This window comes from Notolepis coatsorum (assembly GCF_963971535.1).
Source record: "Notolepis coatsorum genome assembly, chromosome: 3".
NCBI classification, from domain to species: domain Eukaryota; kingdom Metazoa; phylum Chordata; class Actinopteri; order Aulopiformes; family Paralepididae; genus Notolepis; species Notolepis coatsorum.
Genome location: NC_140167.1, coordinates 118,847,588 through 118,869,088, shown reverse-complemented (window position 1 = coordinate 118,869,088; position 21,501 = coordinate 118,847,588). Strand labels below are relative to the sequence as shown.

Sequence of the window (21,501 nt, the reverse complement as noted above, 5' to 3'; positions counted from 1 at the left end):
TTCTGGTCAGTTCTGGTCAGCAATTCATCTGTTAACTTAATCCCTCAACGGTGTCAACACCACCATCACCCACCACAGGATCCAGCTCTCACAAGATGGCGTCGCCGCCCTTAGGCTCCCGCCAGAGCAGCCACAGCCTGGTCTTAGGTCTGGGCGCCAGCATAACCAATGCAGATGCCATCATCACTGGTGCCAAACTGCCAAGTGGTCGCCAGATCTTGCGGTGCATGCTGTCCACCTGCGACACACAACTGCATGCCAAGCGGCCAGGTTTGACCGGAGCCTTGTCACGGTTCCATGCGGCTAAGGACGTTTTGGAGCAGGTGCGGCCATTTTATGGAAAGGCCAATATTCCAATGGTGAGTGATCGTCGAGCATGCGACAAGATGGTAGCGCTTGTCGATGCTAGCAACAAGCTGCGGCACATTCCAAAGGCCAGGCGCTCCAGTGAGGCTACAGCTCGACTGGTGGACGCAATGGAGCACAAGCTGGATGCCACATTCCCGCTGTGGTCTCCAAATGCAGAGGAGCTGATCTGTGATCCAGAGGACATTGCTTTCCTGGCCAGCATGAAGGGCGACAGAGTGGCCACATTTGGAGCATTGGATGCCAATCTGCAATCCAAGTTTAAGCGGCGACAGGAGCGTGAAGCAGCGCAGCAGGCATGCTTTACCAAGGAGCAGCAGGAGATGACTGCGAGGTCCAGCATGGCGGTGGTGTTGGAAAGCGAAAGTGATGAAGACAGAAATGCAGATGAAACAGCTGCTGCACCGGCTGAGAACACACCCACCCGTGAGCGTAAGAAGACTGGCACCACAGCCTTCATTCCATCAGACATTCTCAGCCAGCCGAGTCTTGTGTCACTGGCTACACGGTTGAAGATCACACCAATGCAGCAGGCGGTCTGATCGAGGAATCCGGTGGCAATTCGGCAAAGGTCTCCACATCCTACGCAACAGCAGACCGAGCGCGCCGCCACGTGTTGCAGGCCATCAGTGAGGACCAGCAAGAACAGTGGACACCACCTCCCATGTGCACCTTGCACTGGGACAGCAAGTTGACGCCAATGCTCAACAATGTGCGCCAGTTGGAGGAGCGTCTGACAGTGGTGAGCGGAGCGGCTCAAACTGCTTGGTGTGCCAGCATACATGAAGGGGACTGATGAGGCATGTGGAACGATCATTGCCCGGCTGACATGCAAGCTGCTGCAGGACTGGTGTTGCACCGATCAGGTTGTCAACATGGCATTTGACACCACCGCGTCAAACACTGGCCATCTCACGGCAGCCTGCATTCCCATCCAGCTCTCACTGGGTCGACCACTGCTCTGGTCCGGGTGCCGGCACCACATCGGCGAGGTTCTCCTCAGCCACATCTTCACTGACCTCAAGGTGGAGACGTCACGCTCGCCAGAGGTTACATTGTTTACACGTCTGCGCGACAACTGGAACCTGTTGCCACACAAGGACAGGGGCCCATTGGCCCGCTACATTCCTGGCGATGCCGAACCACCGTTCCTGGGCAAGTTGCGTGCTGAACTAATTGTGTGCGCTGCAGGAGTGCTCGACTACAAGCGAGGCGACTATTGCGAGTTCGTGCAGCTATGTCTTGTGTATCTGAGTGCAGACAGTGCAGAGCACACTCCAGTTAACTTCCAACGACCGGGAGCACTGCACAAGGCGCGGTGGATGGCTAAGCTGCTCTACACTCAAGCTGGCCTTGATGGAGCAGCACATTGCCTTGCTTCCTCAGGGGACCATCACTACACAGCAGCAGGTGCTGAAGATTCGGGCGTTTGCCAACTTCATCACGCACATCTACGCAACGTGGTGGTTGACCTGCGACACGGCCGTAGATGCGGCATGGAATGACCTTACACTCTACCACAACCTGTACGCATACAAGTCTGTTGACGAGGGAATCGCAGCATCAGCGATTAAGGCGCTGGAGCGGCACCTATGGTACCTGTCAGGCGAGATGCTGCCCCTGGCACTCATCAGCACCAAGGTGCCAGTTGGCGAGCGGCGCGCACTTGCAGATGCTATATTGGAGCACAAGCCGGCTGATATATCCATGCAAGCGCCACAGCTCCGCTTTGGCACTGGCTTCGGCAAGCCAAAGTTTCCAACCCTCTCGCCGACCACCAGCTTGGCTGACCTTGCCAACCGAGACTGCTGGTTCGGCATGCACCTGCTGCACATCGATCCCGCGTTTCTTTCACTGGATGTAGAGGATTGGGTTACCAGTACAGCATTTCAGATGGGTGCAGTGAATGTACGTGCCATCAATGTTGTGAATGACTGTGCCGAGCGTGGCGTCAAACTGACGTCAGACTTTGTGGCAGCAGCCAGGAGCGAGGAGCACCTGCAGAATGTGCTACAGGCAGTTGAGCATAGGGCTGGGCGATATGACGATATTATATAAATATCGGGTACAGTTCATTAACGATACACTTTTTCAACGTATCGTGGATATCGTGATGTTTTGCCCAAGAGGATTGTGTCGCGTCAATCTGTCCACACGTTACTCGTTCATATCTCAGCCCGTGCTGAGATATGCCCATCCCGCGGTCTGTTAATAATGTTTTCAATCAGACAGATGTATGGAAAGGCTTTTATTATAACATTCGTTGTAGTAAAATCATTATGCCTCATTTAGTCATCCTGTGGAGCACTGGTCTCCTACTCGACGGCCGCGGGGAGCTAACGTTAGTAGCTTTGTTGATGTTCAGCACACAGGACATTCAGGAAGTCAAAAACTAATAGCGCTTGCCGATTGGTGCTAAGAACAGCAAGGCGGGTGCAAGCGATGTGACGTAATTGGCAGACTCGACTGTCAATCAAAATTATTATGTTTCCGTCAGAATGAACGAATGAAAACTTTATTAAAAGGTTGCAGAATGGGTACAATACAGTACAGGAGGATGAAGACCAGAAAAAGACTTTCGGCTTTTTTACATAAGGGTCCTCCATTTTCAATTCATCAAAACATTTAGAGACATACATATATACAGTAGTTTCATAAAAATGCTAAAATGCTATTGATTGATTTAAAACTTTATTAACATATTGCAGAATTGGTACAGTACAGCTCAATACATACAATTGTTAAGGGGATGCAGACCAGAGAAAGACTTTAGTCTTGTTTACATCAGGGTCCCCCATTTTCAATTCATCGTATTTCATATCTAAATCATATAATATCTCATTGCTAAATATATGCAATATATAATCTAATAATCTAAATCTAATATATAATATAAAAATGCTAAATGCATGGGTATTTTATTTTGTCTTTAATGTTGGCTTGCAAACTCAAATACTGTCTTGGTAAGCCTCATAATGAATTGTTTGGGGTAAAAAAGAAAAACATTGTGATGTGTATCGTGTATCGCCGAAAGGTCAGAAAATATCGTGATATCATATTTAGGCCATATCGCCCAGCCCTAGTTGAGCATGACCGCTCAACACGGCCAAATCTTCGCTGCTGCAAGCGCAAGCTGGACCAGGTCTAGGACTCTAGGATGCTTGAGACATGTTTGAAAGACTATTTCAATGTTGTTATCAAACATTTTGTTCTTAAATGTTAGGGTTAATAAATGTTGTTCTCAAACAATTTCTTGTCGTTTTTTAAATTGCCTTGTCATGTTATCTAGTAAAATGCCCAAAAAGGCCCATTTTCATATATTTCACATGCTGTGTGCTACCTCTAAATCTCAACGAATCTTTCCCAAACTTTGCACAAATCATTTTTATGTTTGTCTGAACAAAATGCAACCCCAGACAGATTGAGATTAAATTTTTGCATTGCAATTTGATGCACCCTACGCCGCGCAGCCAGAGGTGAGAGCACGGCCTCGTCAGCGACTATGGCGAGGCCCTCGACAGGCGGCCATGTTCCCCCCGCCAAAGGTATCCTGGGCATTGAGTCAACAGGTGTCCACAAGGCCGACAGCCTTGGCGGCCGAGGGATCGGCCATGTTGGATGAGCATGACCTGAGAAACCGCCGCCGTCCTGCCGCGAGCAGCCTGCTCTCCGATCACTCCCTCCCCCAACACCAGCGGAAAAGGGGCTCCGATTTGTTTCCTTTGGCTGCGGGCCGCGAGCCTTCGTTGAAGCGCATGCGGCCCCACGTTTCGCTTCTCATGGGGACAGGGGCTGACACCCAGTTGATGGCTGAGCCTGGGTCTGTCCGTGAGAATGTTGTGCTGTCAAGCGGCTCCCACACCATAAGCTGTGTTTGGTTGAGCCTGTGTTGTCAGCAGGGGGGCTCGAGACCTTTTTGAGGCACACTTTGCGGGCTTCCCCGACCTCGCCTTCGCCAGGCCGGGTATCATGTTGGTGCCTCCCACTCCTGAAAGATTGGCAGTGGTCTCGCAGGCGCGCGTGATTTGGGTGGTAGTAATATCACTGCAGGGCTACGGTGTGTAGGAACCCATGGGGGCCTCACACCTTGCATGTCCAGCTGCAGAACAACTCCTCAGCATGTTCTGGAGGGGTGTTCAGTGGGGGAGCTTTTGTCACCTAGACTGATGTCAGCTTCCCCCGTATCAAACCGGCCCTTTCTGTCGGGGTCCCCCCTTGGGTGCGATTGCCTCGTGGGTAGTGTCAGGGTTCGATGTCCCGACTCCACGGAACGCTCTGCTCGCACGGGTCCAGGGTTGGCTACGCACAGCGGGTGGGACCGGGCCGCCTACCAAATGGCGGCGGGTGCGTTGGGAGTATCATCACATATGGCTACAGCAGTACCATATGTCGAGGTGGATGGAGAGAACGCTGAGGCGGGGACATGTATTTACACAACCCCACCCGTTTTCGGGTTTGGTACAGACCCTATTGTCAGGGTCACCAGCAGTGACGGCTCTGGTCAACGAGATCCAATCTCTGTGGATGAAGCAAGCCATCGTCGTGGTGTTTTCCTCCCGGTAGGGGGGGGTGTCGGACCCATGCTGGACCTGTCCCATGGGAAGGTTCAGCATTTTTTGGATCATCTCCTACCTGTTGAACACTGTCAGGTGGGGGCCTGGTTCTCCTCCATAGACCTGTAGGATGCGTATTCGCATCCCCGATCTTCCATCCTAGGGCTTACCTACGCTTCCTTTGCAGGGTTTAGCGTATGAGTACCAGAGGCTGCCGTTCGGCTTTTCTCTGGCTCCCCGCATCTTCACCAAGTGCGTGGAGGCCGCACTGGGGCCTCTGCGTCGTCAGGGGTTACGAAGTGTATTCTGCCCTGACAACGTTCTGGTCCTTGGCGGTCAAGGTGGATCGTCAGGTCTCATACCAGGCAGGTGGTGGAATTCCTACCAGCCTGGGGTTTGCTGTAGACTGGAAGTAGAGTACTCCTCTTCCCAGTCAACGGGTGGAGTGCTATGGGCATCCCTCTCAGAGCGTGTTATCGGCACGCTCGGGAGGTTCCGTCCTAGGACGGTTACGGCGCTGTCCGTGATACGCCTGCTCGATATGATGGCATCTGCTCATTCCGTGGTCCCTCTTGGCCTCCTCTTCACTCCAGGAGGAGGTTACAGAGGTGGTTTTTTTCCAGTATGGAAATAGACCCGGTGAGAGGCAAGTGGAATTGGGGATTCTTTCTGGGATTATTTCCCCCCATACATCTGTTAGGTCAGTTGTTGGGGCGGGTACGTTGAGGAGCGCAGGACCTTGATCCTGATTGCACCGGACCGGGGCGCAGCTGTGTGGTTCCCGGTCCTGATCCAGCTCTTGGTAGCCCCGTTGTGGCCTGTCCCTTGGTCATCGCGGGCCCTCTCTCAAGCGCACCGGTCTCTGTGTTAGTTCTCTGTGCTGGGCCAGCCGCTGATGGTTTGGCTGGTGAGAGGGTGAGTCTGGAGAGGATGGATCCTTCTGTGGTTGACACCATCCGGAACGCGTATGCTCCCTCCACTATTGCGGTTTACGCGGGTAGGTGGCGTATTTTCCAAGAGTGGTGTAAGGCCACCCTCTTGTGAAGCGTTTCCTGCTTGGCGCTCAGCGCCTTAAGCCGGTGAAACGTTCTCTGGCTCCGAGTTGGGATCTTCAATTGGTCCTCGGTCGGTTGTCCGAGGCCCCGTTTGAGCCTCTTGAGCAAGCGCCTTTGGAACAGCTGTCGTTCAAGACTGCGTTCCTGCTGGCCATCACCTCCGCTAAGCGCGTGGGTGAGCTCTGTGCTCTCTCTGTGCGGCCTGAGTGTCTGTCTATTCGTTTCGATAGCGGTGCCACTCTGAGGCCTAACCCAGTCTTCGTGCCAAAAAATATCCGAAGCTCTTTCGCTCCAGGGATATTATGGTTCAGGCGTTTCATCCGCCTCCTCACGCTAGTGAGTTAGAGGCGAGCCTTCACCTGTCATGTCCGGTCCGGGCTTTGGGGATTTACCTCAGCCGTACTCAGGGCCTCAGGGCAGGGAACAAACTTAACTTTTTGACTTACCAGCCATTTGCCTGGTAGATTTTTAAAAGTACCAGCCAGGCAGATTTTTTACTAGCCAAAAATTATAAATAGCTTTTTAGTATATCGCCATGTGTTATTATTACATATAATACTCTCATATGCTATTTTCAATTAATATCATAAACAACATAAGGAATATTAGCATAATTTTGAGTGGACTGAAGGAATGAGTCAGTGTTAATAGTTTTAAATGCAAATAATTTATTGAAACATAGAAGTGGGGTCGGGACACACATTTTATTTCTATTTTTTTAACTGTTTTAACCATGTAGTGTAGCACTTTGGGATCCCAGTGAACAAAAAGTGCATTACAAATCCAATCTATTATTATTATTATTATTATTATTATTATTATTATGTGTGGCTGCCGCCCTGGCGGACATCTGTGCTCTACTGAGTGCACCTTTCTAGTCTAGAGAGAGAGCGCTGATTCCCCGTAGCTGAACAGGGTTGCATTTTGTCAACACAAGTTGGAACCCTGGAGGAAGCGATATAAGGAAACGAATTGCTCCGCTAATCGCTCATGTTGACCCCGCCCCCAAGTCGCTCTCCGCTCGCTCACCTTGAATCGAGCGCTCCCCGCTCCCCGCGTCACATCGCTCGGCAGATTTTTTATTTTTTTTGGAGCATGGTGTAAATTAGCTCAAACTACAACAGTCTACACCCCCTGGGCCCCTTAACAATTGTTTGTATTGAGCCGCATTGTAATTGTACCCATTCTGCAATGTTAAATAACGTTGTTTATCCATTCACTAGCTCTATTAAGCGATGATAGCTAGCCTAGCCACAATGCTATGGTCGCTGCCATTAATGTTAGCATGTAAGCTAACGACAACAACAATGGCGTCAAAACAGGATGTGAGTGACAAAGCCTGAACAGGATATCACAGGTTCACCCTTCTCATTGGTTGAAAATGGCCTTCATGTTTGTACATCGCCATCTGTTGCTTTGGCATTGTACTACATGTATATTACACCAGTGTTAAACCACTGTGAGCGGCCTGGAGGGAGTATTGGAGCGCAGGAGAAGCGGTAGATGCAGTGTATTTTGTTAGCCACTTAGACCTTAGACCGTTAGACCTTAAATTCTAATTGTATTCTAATTCTAATTGTAATTCTAACTGTCGAAACAGCGCCTGTCCATTGGTTGTGCGAGGGCATTGCCCTTTGCTACACGTTGGCTGGCCTGTTAGGAGGGGCCTCGGTGGAGGACATCTGTGCTGCAGCCTCATGGTCCTCCCCGGGTCCCTTCATAAGGTTTTACCTCATGGACATGACCGGGGGTTCTGTCTCTCAGGCGGTTCTGAGGTCTGGAACCTCCCCTGCTTCCCACCTTCGGTGGGTTATCAGGGATGTGTGGGTGTGGACCACAAGGTGTTGTGTCACACGTGGTCCCACCTGTGCTGTGCGTTTAGAGGTTTCTAGTTCCCTCTTTTTTGCACTTGGGTGGAATTGACTGCCGCACCCTCTTCACTAGGAAGGGGGGGTGACGGGACTCCCCTCCCCCCTGATGTGGGCTTACGGGTCCTCAGGGGGTGCATTTGTCGGTCCTCGTGTCTGCTCTGTCCCCATATCTCGATGGCGAAAGAGCAAGACGCGATTCGCCAGTACGACTATATAACGATAGGTTATGTATATAACCTAGTTATATGAGTACTGGCTGAGCGTCTTGCTCTTAGCGCGCCCTGAGGTCCCTTGGGGGGGGGTTTCTGATGGAAACTTTTCCCGAGGAAGGGCGAGTGTGACCACGCCTGGTGCCCTTATAGGAGGACACTGGGGCGGGGCCTGGTCAGGTGCATGGGTGCATTTGTTTTCGTTAATGAAGTACAGTAGGTACTGGAGATGAGGTATATCTCGATGGCGAAAGAGCAAGACGCTCAGCCAGTACTCATATAATCGTTAACACTTGCTTTCACTACCACACTACAGAAGGTTAACCCGTTCACTACAAAGGGGTTAACCTTCTATAGTGTGGTAGTGAAAGGGTTAACCTTCTGTGTTAACCTCCACATCACACAACTGATTGACTGAAGATTGGTGGGCGGAAGGCTAGAGCTGATTGCCTCTCGGATCAGAAGATCTCTGGTAGCGGTTTCGGCCAGAGGCACACTCCTACGCAGAGCTGTCTTTACACCTGTATGTCACAGCCTGCTTTGTACCCAATCCGGACATCCGCAGCCAAATTTAGTTTGAAAGAAACTGTATACTTTGAATTGGGTGTATGTGTAGTGTAAACAATATAACCAAAAATGTAGCTTGTCTGAACATTTATGCAGTGATGTAGTTATTAGAAAGGTAAATGGACTATAGTTCTATGTCAAGTGTTCCTTTATTAATCCCCTTGGGGAAATTCAGGTCATAGCAGTTTTTTCTATGTCGTTTCTGCGTAAGGAACCCATACTTGTATGGCTGCGTTCATCGTCATTATCAAGGAGACAGTGAATAAACGAGGCTGCACAGACTCTGGGAAGTTGTATTATTTAAAACCTCTTACCTTGCGCCGTATTTCTCAATGGATCTTTATGAAATGTGGATATGTACTACATAAGGCTTCAGGCTATGGGTCCGTATGGATTTGTAAGCCATACCACCTTCTGGGGAAATACTACCTCTGGACTACTAACTATTACAGAAAGACTTGAGTAACAAGTTTTTCTACAACTCAAGTTCAGACCTATGTTACTCTATTATGTTACCACTGAAATAGAATTGTCTTTCTGGAATCAGAAACTTCAGAATGTCATCTTTCAAAAGAGACCAGGCTCATGCATGTGCTATAAGTATAAAGTATGTTGTTTTGGTTTGCAAAAAAAGTATGCAGTCCTCAAAAACGAAAACGAAAATGGCCAGGGAGACTCAGGGAGGTTAAGAGGTTTTAACTCTTTTCTACAAATTGTCAGTTATTTATAAAAAGAGACAAAAAAATATGTGGGTTACAATAATATAATATTATGTATTCAATATGTTACGAATATAGGTAGCACCAGTTATTTTACTTCCTCTTTTGGCAGAGATGTTTTGACAGTGGAACGCCGTCCAACTCTCTCTCTGCGTAGGAGAATGGGCCAGAGGCTCCTAATAATCGAGACGCTCACAGGGACTAATTGCCTGCAACGCTGGATCCTCCTCTTTTATATATCCCACCATTAATAGGCCATGATGAGCACAGCGAATGAGCCGACTATTGTTGCGTCTGAGCAAAGTCATCAGCACTCGCTCCCTGGTGTCCTGGAATAGATGTTTGTGTAAAGCCCTGCCACTCTCACACAATGGAGAGCGAGACACGTGACGTGGGGAATAATGATAGTGGGGCCTTCCCCATTGTGCACCTACTGCAACCGACTCACTGTAGAAGGGATAGAGTGTGTAATAGTGAGGCAGGCACCAAAGCCCAGAGGTGGCCGAGAGAATGAAGACGTTTGGGAAAGGGTTTTTAAAGCATAGATATAAAACGCATATTACGATTTATATCTATGGTTTAGTGCCTAAATCTCACAGTGCTAGTCACTTGGGGAGATTGGAAGCAATTATCGCTCCTCTCTTTCATCGTCACCGTTTTCATTCTGCAGATTCCACAGATTTCACTGCAATGTATTTTTCAACTGTAGGACAGTTTGCTTTTTTACACAGAAAGCAGGAAGCACTCGAGCACAGTGTTCTCGTCATTCCTTCGAAATCGTGTTCCATTTAGCAAGGAATCCAGTCGAATATTTATACACAGTACAAGGAGAATGCTGTAGAGCAGGGGTAGGCAACCCTAGGCACGCGTGCCTGCATAGGCACGCGGGGGCATTTGCATAGGCACGGGGGGCAGCAAAAAAAATATAAAATTTGCTTTGAAATATTATAGTGAAATATTTTGCACTGTTGTTGCATTTATCTTGTTGAAATCCTCCCACAGGTTATTTAGTTTTATTAGGTTAAAATAATGTGGTTGTGTACTTATTTTTCTGTTAACTTATTATGGATTGAAAACTGAAAACCTTAATGCACAGTAACTGAACTCAATATTTTTAAGTTCTGGTAACTTATTATTATATTTTTTTTACAGTGTAGTCTTGCGATCAATCAAAACGTATTTACACGATATACCTCACATTCACCCTCCATTCACATCCTGGTGTTCTCCATTAGGCCTGTAGGTGGAGCTATGACAGCACACGTACAGTACACACACCAATGGTGTGTGATGTGTCCAAAAATGAATGGGCAAATGTGAGTGAAATGGTCGCACTGTATGCAGCTGTTTGTCTGCATTGCATTCCCCCCCCCCCCCCCCAACTCAGATTTAGGGTTGATACAACCATCATAATAATATTGTTAATAATAACAATAACAATAATGATGTAATAATGTAAAAATTATTATTAAAAAGACCTGATTATGAGAAAAAAAAATTACGATGCATGGAATATTGTTGAGGCACACTAGTTACAACTATATTTCAAACAGGCACTCCATGTCAAAAAGGTTGCTGACCCCTGCTGTAGAGGGTTGTGGGGGTTCTCGGAAATGTACAAAAGCGAGAATTCTCTTTCACATCCAGACCACTGGGAGAGGATCGCTCTTCCTACTGAAACACTGTGGACTTAACGAGGCCAGAGGATGGACTGTGGTTGACTCAGCGTGGCAGCTGCTGCACATGGAACCTTTTCTCATCTATTGTCTCATAAAATAGATTTGTCTTCTTCACTCATATCCTGACTGCTGCTCATTCACGGCTTTGCCATTACTGCCTTATGTTTCAACAGCCAATCAGTCACTTCCTTGGATTTAGTTTTAATAGGATTTAATTTCTACATTGGGATCGGGGAGGGATTTTTGCAGGTCCACAGGCATTTGGTGCTGTTTTAATTTTAATTATATTTATTTATTTATTTTTGCTCATCCCCATCACCTCCATGTTGGAAGTGAGAAGACGGGCACTCCAACAGCCCATTTCTAATGCTTGACATTTGGAGAGGGGCTCATAATGTACATGCACCAATGGTTTCTGGATCTGAGATCTGTGTGGACACGCATGTATGCCACACACGTGCACACACATAGGAAGGCCATTGAGGAGTGGATAGGAAGGACATGGAGGAGTGGATAGGAAGGACATGGAGGAGTGGATGGAGGAGTGGATAGGAAGCACATGGAGAAGAGGACAGGACGGATGGGTGGATAGGAAGGACATGGAGGAGTGGATAGGAAGGAGGAGTGGATAGGAAGCACATGGAGGAGAGGGTAAGGGAGGGCAAGAGAGCACTGGGGAGTGGATAGGAACATTATGGAGAAGAGCAGGAGAGGACTGAGGAAAGGAGAGGGGAAAGAGACCATGAGGAAGGGGGAGAGGAGAAGAGGGTGAGGGGGAAGAGAAAGGAGTAGAATTGCTCTCATCTACCCCCCTTCTCTTCTTTGTCCTCCCCTCTATCAGAACCCCCCCATCTCCCCTCTTTAACACTCCTCTCTGCTCCTCCTACCCTAGTCTCCACATGTAATTATCTACATCAGTCTGTATCCCATGCGTTCTAGTCTCCACATCTGTTATTTTTTGCTCTAATTTCTTCTTCTCTTCTCTCTTCAACTGGGAGAAGAACTGAGCCTGGTGTGCAGACACCCCCCCCATGCACTCATTCCCAGAATGGGTAGAGAGGATTGTTTTTCTTTAAAAATAGTTTATTTGGAAAATGCTACTGTTGTCTCTTACTGTGGCGTTTTCTTTTTACAGTGGTGTTATTGACTTATTTTATCAATTTATTGTCTTTGCTGTCTGTATGTAGTGTACTGACTGGAGTGAAAATGAATTTCCCTTGTGGACAATAAAGAGCATCTATATCCATCCATCCATTCGTTCATTCCTCTCCTCTCCTGGAGCAGAGAAATCCAATAATAATAAGATCACAGCATTTTGTGTGCAACCTTCCACAACCATGGTAACATGATGAGTGTGTGTGTGTGTGAGAGAGGGGAGGCAGGAGGAGGCATGGCGACAGACTCATGACACCTGTGAAATCTGGTGATTGAAGCAAATTCATTTGTCAATACAATCCATGTTATTTATTTTGTTGTTGTTGTTGTTGTTGTTGTTGTTGTTGTTGTTGTTGTTGTTGTTGTTGTTGTGGTGGTGTAAAGATCGACCCAGACCTTAAATTTGACAGCCAGATCAAGGCCGTGGTAAAAACAAGTTTTTTCCAGTTGAGGCAGCTGGCCAAAATTAAGCCCATCCTACACGCCCAGCATTTTGAAGCAGTAATCCATGCATTTGTGACTACCAGGCTGGATTACTGCAATGCACTTTATATAGGGGTGAGTGGATCCTCAGTGGCTCGCCTTCAGATGGTGCAGAACGCCGCTGCTCGTCTTTTAACTGGCACTCGTAAATACGACCACATCTCACCGATTTTATTTTCACTCCACTGGCTCCCAGTGCACTTTAGGATTCATTTTAAAATTATTTTATTTGCTTTTAAAGCTCTTCATGACCTTGCTCCACCCTACCTCTCTGAGCTGTTGCAGGTCTATACACCTTCTCGCTCTCTCAGGTCAGCTGACCAGCTGCTCCTAGTAGTGCCTACAACTAGGCGTAAGCTCAGGGGGGACCGTGCTTTCCAGGGCTGTACGCTAAGCTTTTTCACTAGGGGCACACTTGCCCCTAAATGAGAAATTTAGGGGCAAAGAATATTTTTTAGGGGCACATTTTTAAATATTTTTTTGATTTGATTTTGATTTGATATTTTTTATTTTCGTGTCTTACATACAGATGTATGCCCAGCCCATATGGGCTTACAAGACACATAACAATAAGTATATAATAATATACTTTACCAATTACTTAACAAATTACATAGACCAAGATGGCCATAAAAAAAGAAAAATACAAGAAAATACAATAAAACGTAATATAACACAAGCTGTACTCAATGTAAATAAACAGAAAAACAGAAAAACAAGGTGAATTCAAATACAATTATATAGGATACAGTGTGTTTTGTCTCAGGTGCCATGCCTTCTCCAAAAATCCTGCAAAACCGAAGATGTCCTCCACAAAAAAACAACTCAACATACAGCTCTCAGACTGCCAAAACAAATCTGGGTTTGCAATTTGAATTTTTTCAAATAAAGCCCTCCTCAAAGTGGTGTACAAAGGGCAATAAAAAACAAAATGATATTCATCCTCCACCACTCTTCACTCAGTCATCAAGGCTTCATTCCATTGAAATCAATGGAGTTGAACGCAGGTGCAGTGGGCCTGTACAGGACCTGTGCTTGTTTTTTACGGTAAAGCTCGCAGGGGCTTAGTTGTCAGTATACTCGCGTGTGCAGGCCATAGTGGGAGGGTCTTTCTCTGCCCTGTAGAAGCCATTCTCACAGTGGCAGATAGCAGCTTCCTCTCCATATCTGAAATGGTGTGGAGGGCATGTGGAACACTTGAATGGTATGCTGGAGACAGACAGAAGGACAGAAGAGATGGGAATACGTGGGAGGAGAGAGCCATTAGGGGTGTGCAGAGACATCATTATCTGGATCTGTTCAACCAACAAAATGATCTGTAACTGTATTCGGATAGACTACTGGAAGTAGGCACAGTGGCGTCGCGTGGGTAAAATAACAGAGGATGCCATTTTTTTTTTTTTTTTTTTTAACATTCAATTGTTTTTATTTTTAGAAATATTATATTTAAGCCAAATAATATTGTGACAAAATAAAAATGCACACTAAATAAAAATACACATTTCAAGTGTAAACAATAGATACAGCTAGCTACTACTGACATTATCACAATGTCAGTAGCCTAGCTATATCTATTATATTGTATTATATTATATTATAATGTAAATGTAAATATTGTGATGAAATATAGTAATGCATAATTTATGCACCTTTTAGTTTATAAAGGACAGTGTGCACTGACAATCATTTGCATTAAACAATAGATTAGAGAGTACAGCAACTTGCAATGGGCCTGGTCTACAAGATACACGACTACACCACTAAGGTACCCATGTACTGTACATGTCAAAATACCCACCTACCCGAACCCCTTCCAATGTACAGTTCCCCCCTAGGCCCCCACTCAACCCCCCAACCCCACCTACCCAACCTCCTCCAATGTACAGTTTCTTCCCCCTCAAATGTATATAATGTACAGTATATACTCTCTTTTTAGAAACTCTGTCTATTAATCAGAGTTTCCAACGCCAAGGTCTATATGACAGGCGTTGTACTCTTAAACAGTACTGTATATTTGTAGATCTGGTATGTCATAAATGTCTGGATGTAACAGTACTGTATATCTGTATGTCATGTATGTTATGATGAATTGAAAATGGGGGACCCTGATGTAAACGAGACGAAAGTCTTTCTCTGGTCTGCATCCCCTTAACAATGTTAATGTTAATACAATTTTCAATCAATCAATCAATCAATGGGTGCACGAAGCTATCATTTCAATCTATAGTCCTATGTACTGTACATAGCTATTTAATCAGTGATTAGCCTCGCCCTCTAGCTGTATCTATTGTGATCAGTGATCACCAGATATCATCGTTATCACACTTTGCATGCTGACTGACAATGGCTCTACTACTAGAAGAGTATATCAAAGCAGGGTAGCCGGACCAGCACTCACAGGTTCAATGTTTTTTAATGGCAGCCTGAATAAAAAGCAGACATGTTTCGGACAATGTCCTTCTTCAGTGGTATGGCTAGCACTGGAAATACATTCAAGGTGATGGTTAAATACACCTGGCAGGTAATTGACACGGCAGGAAATGACATCACAACACAGGTGTGCCTGTGCAATATGACCAAATGAATGACTTATCAAAATAGAGTCCAATCATAATTTATACATATATATAGATATATCTAACACCAATCTATATTATAAACAATACAATACAAAACAAAATTACCAGAAACTTGATAACATATAACATGCCCATTAATTTATAGGGCTGATTGAGCCACTTTACGTAATTAATTAATTAATTAGTTTCAAATTATCCATTGGGCATCTTTGTGAAGCATGCCTCTAGTTTGGCAACAAAAAACAACTTTAATAAAACCAGAAATGACACTGTAGGAGTAAGGCGGTTAGAGGAAACAGGTTCAAACGTTCTCTCATTCATTCCTCTAGGTTCGATGCAATTGAACAGGTGGATATAATAACATTCACGTTGCAACAGCAGCTTGTGTCTGTCTCCACCTCGTGCTGGCCTGAGTACTAACTCTAGTCCCATATATTTGAGATCGTTGACGGTATGTTTACACTTAGAGAAATGTCGAGCTACCGACGACTTGACATCTGAATTTCTCACAGCACATTTGTGTTCACTTATTCTTGATTTAAAGGCTCTCGTTGTTTTGCCCACATAAGAAAAATTACAAGGACATTTTAACAAATACACCAGATTGGACGAATTACACGTAATCCGTCCTTTGACTGGGATATTTTTCCCCGTTTTTGGATGTGCGAAAGATTTATCTTTAATCATACCCTGGCACTGTACACAGGATTGGCAGGGAAAATTCCCATCTGGGATATTGGACATAAAATGAGAAGGTTTCTTTAAGGGCAAATCAGTTTTGACTAGGAGATTAGATAAATTCGCTTGTCTCTTGTAAAAATAGTTAGGCGAATGCTGAAACGCTGTCCCTATAAGAGGGTCGGACTGCAGAATATGCCAATGTTTATTGACAATACTCCGTGTGTCTCTCGTAATAGGGCTGTAAGTAGACACAAAAGATACTTTGTCAGGTTTATCTTCTTTCTTTCTGGGGGTGAACAACGTGGCCCTATCGATATGCTTGGTTTTATTCAAGGCTTTGAGTGTCAAATCGGCACTGTATCCTCTCTCGTGGAAACTGCCACGGAGCACCTTTGCTTGTGCAATAAATGTATCGTCAGTATCACATATTCTCTTATAACGAAGTATTTGGCTATAAGGAAGACTGTTTTTTTTTTTTTTACTTTTCTTTTTAGCGTTTATCGCTTTTCTGGTCAAGCATGACCGACAGAAACAGGTTGAAATGGGATGTAGAGCAGGGGAAGACATTCTGAGAAATGACGGCGGGTCCGGGAATCGAACTCGTGTCCCCCAGATCCGTGACGAGCACGGTTTTCCCCGACGCAGAAATAGCGCCGAGATATGCAGTGAGCTACGGGAGCTCCCCAGGAAGACTGTTCTTCAAGGCTGGGGTGTGATAACTAGAATAATGCAAGAACGAGTTACGGTCTGTCTCCTTTTTAAAAACCTCTGTGTAATGAGATGCCATCAAGGGCTTTCTTGATCAGAACATCGAGGAAGGGTAAATTATGCATATCAAACTTTAATGTAAACTTTATCGTTCTTCTACAGGAGTTCAGGTACTCAAGGAAGGCAAAAAGCTCAGATGATGAACCAGACCAAATAAAAAACAGATCGTCATTATAGCGCATATAAGATTTGACACATTTCTCAAACGGGTTACTATTAAAGATATGATCTACTTCATATTTGGACATATAAAGATTGGCTAGGTTCACAGCGGCTAGGTTCAACCCCGTAGTCTGTTTACTCCCCATCTCAATCCTCCCTCAGTTGAAACTTTCTGCAGACTGGTACAAAATGATGTCCTTAAGTTATGTGAGACCAGTCACAAAGCCCATCTTTATCCAAATTTACTTGAATCAGAGTCTGCAGCACTTAAGGAGCTCATGAAGAATGATTATTTAATTTTTAGAAAAGCTGACAAGGGTTCTGGTATCGTGCTCCAAAATAAGAGCTTGTATGTATCTGAGATAAACAGACAAATGAATGAGATTGAGGTATATACCCTTCTAAATTCAGACCCTGTGTTTAGATTTTCTACGGAAATCAAAACGGTCCTTAAAAGCCTGAGATTGTCGGAGGCAATTACAGAAAATGAATTTAAGTTTATGTTCGTAGAGTACCCGGTTACTCCTATTATTTACACTTTACCTAAAATCCATAAGGATCTGATTAACCCTCCTGGTAGACCTATTGTTTCCGGTATTGGCTCTGCCACAGAAAAAATCTCTCAGTTCATTGATGCACATATTAAGGATTTGGCCTCTTCTCAGCGTGGTTACTTGAAGGATACTACTACTTTTTTGAACAGGCTCTCGTCCTGCAACATTAGTCCTACAGACTTACTAGTTACCATAGATGTAGTCAGTCTTTACCCCAGCATTCCACATGCTGATGCGCTAGACGCGCTGAGTTTTTATTTAAACTCGAGGGAAGTATTACTCCCCCCTACAGAAGCGCTGGTTAGTTTAACCGATCTAGTTCTAACTAGAAATTATTTTAGATTCCAAGATAAATACTATTTGAAAAACAGAGGCCTCAGCATGGGCTCTCCAGCCGCTGTGAACCTAGCCAATCTTTATATGTCCAAATATGAAGTAGATCATATCTTTAATAGTAACCCGTTTGAGAAATGTGTCAAACCTTATATGCGCTATATTGACTATCTGTTTTTTATTTGGTCTGGTTCATCATCTGAGCTTTTTGCCTTCCTTGAGTACCTGAACTCCTGTAGAAGAACGATAAAGTTTACATTAAAGTTTGATATGCATAATTTACCCTTCCTCGATGTTCTGATCAAGAAAGCCCTTGATGGCATCTCATTACACACAGAGGTTTTTAAAAAGGAGACAGACCGTAACTCGTTCTTGCATTATTCTAGTTATCACACCCCAGCCTTGAAGAACAGTCTTCCTTATAGCCAAATACTTCATTATAAGAGAATATGTGATACTGACGATACATTTATTGCACAAGCAAAGGTGCTCCGTGGCAGTTTCCACGAGAGAGGATACAGTGCCGATTTGACACTCAATGCCTTGAATAAAACCAAGCATATCGATAGGGCCACGTTGTTTACCCCCAGAAAGAAAGAAGATAAACCTGACAAAGTATCTTTTGTACAGCCCTATTACGAGAGACACGCGGAGTATTGTCAATAAACATTGGCATATTCTGCAGTCTGACCCTCTTATAGGGACAGCGTTTCAGCATTCGCCTAACTATTTTTACAAGAGACAAGCGAATTTATCTAATCTCCTAGTCAAAACTGATTTGCCCTTAAAGAAACCTTCTCATTTTATGTCCAATATCCCAGATGGGAATTTTCCCTGCCAATCCTGTGTACAGTGCCAGGGTATGATTAAAGATACATTTTTCGCACATCCAAAAACGGGGAAAAATATCCCAGTCAAAGGACGGATTACGTGTAATTCGTCCAATCTGGTGTATTTGTTAAAATGTCCTTGTAATTTTTCTTATGTGGGCAAAACAACGAGAGCCTTTAAATCAAGAATAAGTGAACACAAATGTGCTGTGAGAAATTCAGATGTCAAGTCGTCGGTAGCTCGACATTTCTCTAAGTGTAAACATACCGTCAACGATCTCAAATATATGGGACTAGAGTTAGTACTCAGGCCAGCACGAGGTGGAGACAGACACAAGCTGCTGTTGCAACGTGAATGTTATTATATCCACCTGTTCAATTGCATCGAACCTAGAGGAATGAATTAAGAGAACGTGTTAACCTGTTTCCTTTAACCTCCTTACTCCTACATTGTTATTTCTGGTCTGATTAAAGTTGTTGTTTGTTGCCAAACTAGAGGCATGCTTCACAAAGATGCCCAATGGATCATTTGAAACTAATTAATTAATTAATTAATTACGTAAAGTGGCTCAATCAGCCCTATAAATTAATGGGCATGTTATATGTTATCAAGTTTCTGGTAATTTTGTTTTGTTTTGTTTTGTATTGTATTGTTTATAATATAGATTGGTGTTAGATATAGATATATCTATATATATGGACTCTATTTTGATAGGTCATTCATTTGGTCATATTGCACAGGCACACACATTTCCTGCCATGTCAATTACCTGCCAGGTGTATTTAACCATCACCTTGAATGTATTTCCAGTGCTAGCCATACCACTGAAGAAGGACATTGTCCGAAACATGTCTGCTTTTTATTCAGGCTGCCATTAAAAAACATTGAACCTGTGAGTGCTGGTCCGGCTACCCTGCTTTGATATACTGAACTTTATGGGATTACAGCACCCAGTGTGAGAACTTGTGAGCGTGGTCTAACTTGACTATATCTACTACTAGAAGACAAAGGCGATTTTAATGTGATTTGATTGGTCTAGAACTTCTGGGGCAGGCTGGCAGACAGTGGAAGTCCTACTGTCAACAGACTGTAAACCTGATTAACATCACTATTGTAACCGAGGAATAGTCCGCGGCCTATACTTTTACACTATGATAGGTATACTACACTATGATAGATGATTATTATCAACAAAACAGGGTTTCCTTTATTTAATTTACAGTTGAATTTGACTTGTGTGTGTTAACTTGTGTAATGTTAATTGTGTGTATTGAGCCGTACCGTATTGTACCCATTCTGCCATATGATAATAAAGTTTTCAATCAATCAAACAATGCTTTGTTTACACAGTCACGCATAACGTTAGTTATGCAGTTATGCAGTACCGTAGTAGGCTTACCTTTGCCAATGGACCGGACAGATTTGAAGAAAGATCCACAGAATATCCAGTAAAAAGTAAAAATCCAGGAAAAGTCCTGCGGCCAAAAATAAACCTCTTGCTACTACCAGATCATTCAAACGTGCCCACGAGGGGATGACGTTCAGACGTTGTTGTTGTCACGTTAGGTGGACGTCAGGTGGAAACGTTCTGGACTGGCCCGCCCCCAGGGCGCGTGTAGTCTTTTACCAACAGAGTTGCAGTTCCGCGTTCGGGTTCCGCGATCTGATTGGCCAGCGCCAATCGCATTACGCTAGTTCTGCCTCTAACAGCCTGCAGCCTGATAGCATTATCCAAGTTCGACATCACATCAATATACTAACTAGCTATTCATATCAATCGAAATAACGTATTGTTTTCATCTCTCTATATTAACGTGATTCCATAAAACACAACATAAATGTTCAAAACACGACTTCATTATTGCACAATTTTGCAGTGATTTGAAGCTTATCTCTGCTCTGTTTACGTTGGGTGGACGAGCAGTGGGTTTTAATATCTTAATTATTCTAAGGTCAGGAGGTGGTCATTGCTGCATACAGAGTGTAGCCATGTGTGCTTTCGAGCTGTTTCTACTGTATCTAGGTTTGAGCAGCTGACAGGTAGCCATTCAATATCGAGCTCTTGTGGAGTGGAGTTCCATAAGAACGGCAGCCACATCAGACGACTGGTGTTGAAACATGCCAGTTATTAGACTACCTTCTAACGCCGGAGTGAGCACGGCATAAGAATAGCCTACCAGTAGCCTAAAAAACGCATGAGCATTCTATTTGTAGGTAATATGCTCTTGCATGTGACGCGACTTTGGGCTTAATTATTCAGCCACAGTCTTTCGCCAGAACTAGGCATGCTAGCAGGCTGTTAGAGGCAGAAATAGGCGGAACGCGATTGGCGCTGAGAGAAACGTCAGTGGCCAATCAGATCGCGGAACCCGAACGCGGAACTGCAACTCCGTTGGTAAAAGACTACAAAAACAATATTTTTTTACTGTTCATATTTTTGGGGAAGCTTGGCTTCCCTTGGCTTCCATGAATATTCGCCACTGAGTAGGCATGATTTATATCAGACTTTTTTTGCGCAACAATTATTATACAATACAAGATGGGAACATATGTAATCAAATTAATAAATGAACTTAACGTTAGATTAAAGGAAGTCACTTTAAATCCGGCAAATGTATGCTCTAACGCTAACCTAATATTATTTGGCAATGCAATTGTTGTGCCTTCAAAGCATCAAATTGATTTAATATTGTTATTATATTAATTCTGAAATATATTTCGACCGTCCTCATACTGTACTTTTCATCTGTACTTGTGCTCTCTCTCTTTATTTATTGTAAAAAAAATTACTTTTATTTATAGCATTTCAGCTTTTTCTGGCCACGCAGGACCGACAGAGGGAGAGAGGGAGAACGGGAGGAGAGGTAGGGAAGACATGCGGCAAATGGTCACCGGGACTGGAAACTACCCGGGACGACCGATTCGCGACTCAGCGC

The 21,501-nt window shown here is 44.6% G+C and overlaps 1 protein-coding gene across 1 annotated transcript in view; it reads left to right on the top strand.

Annotated features, from left to right (window-relative positions):
- The window catches only part of LOC311225970 (general transcription factor IIF subunit 2-like), a gene marked incomplete at its 5' end in the record, with an annotated part of 267,601 nt that overhangs the window by 96,173 nt on the left and 149,927 nt on the right, over positions 1–21,501 (top strand). The window lies entirely within an intron of this gene.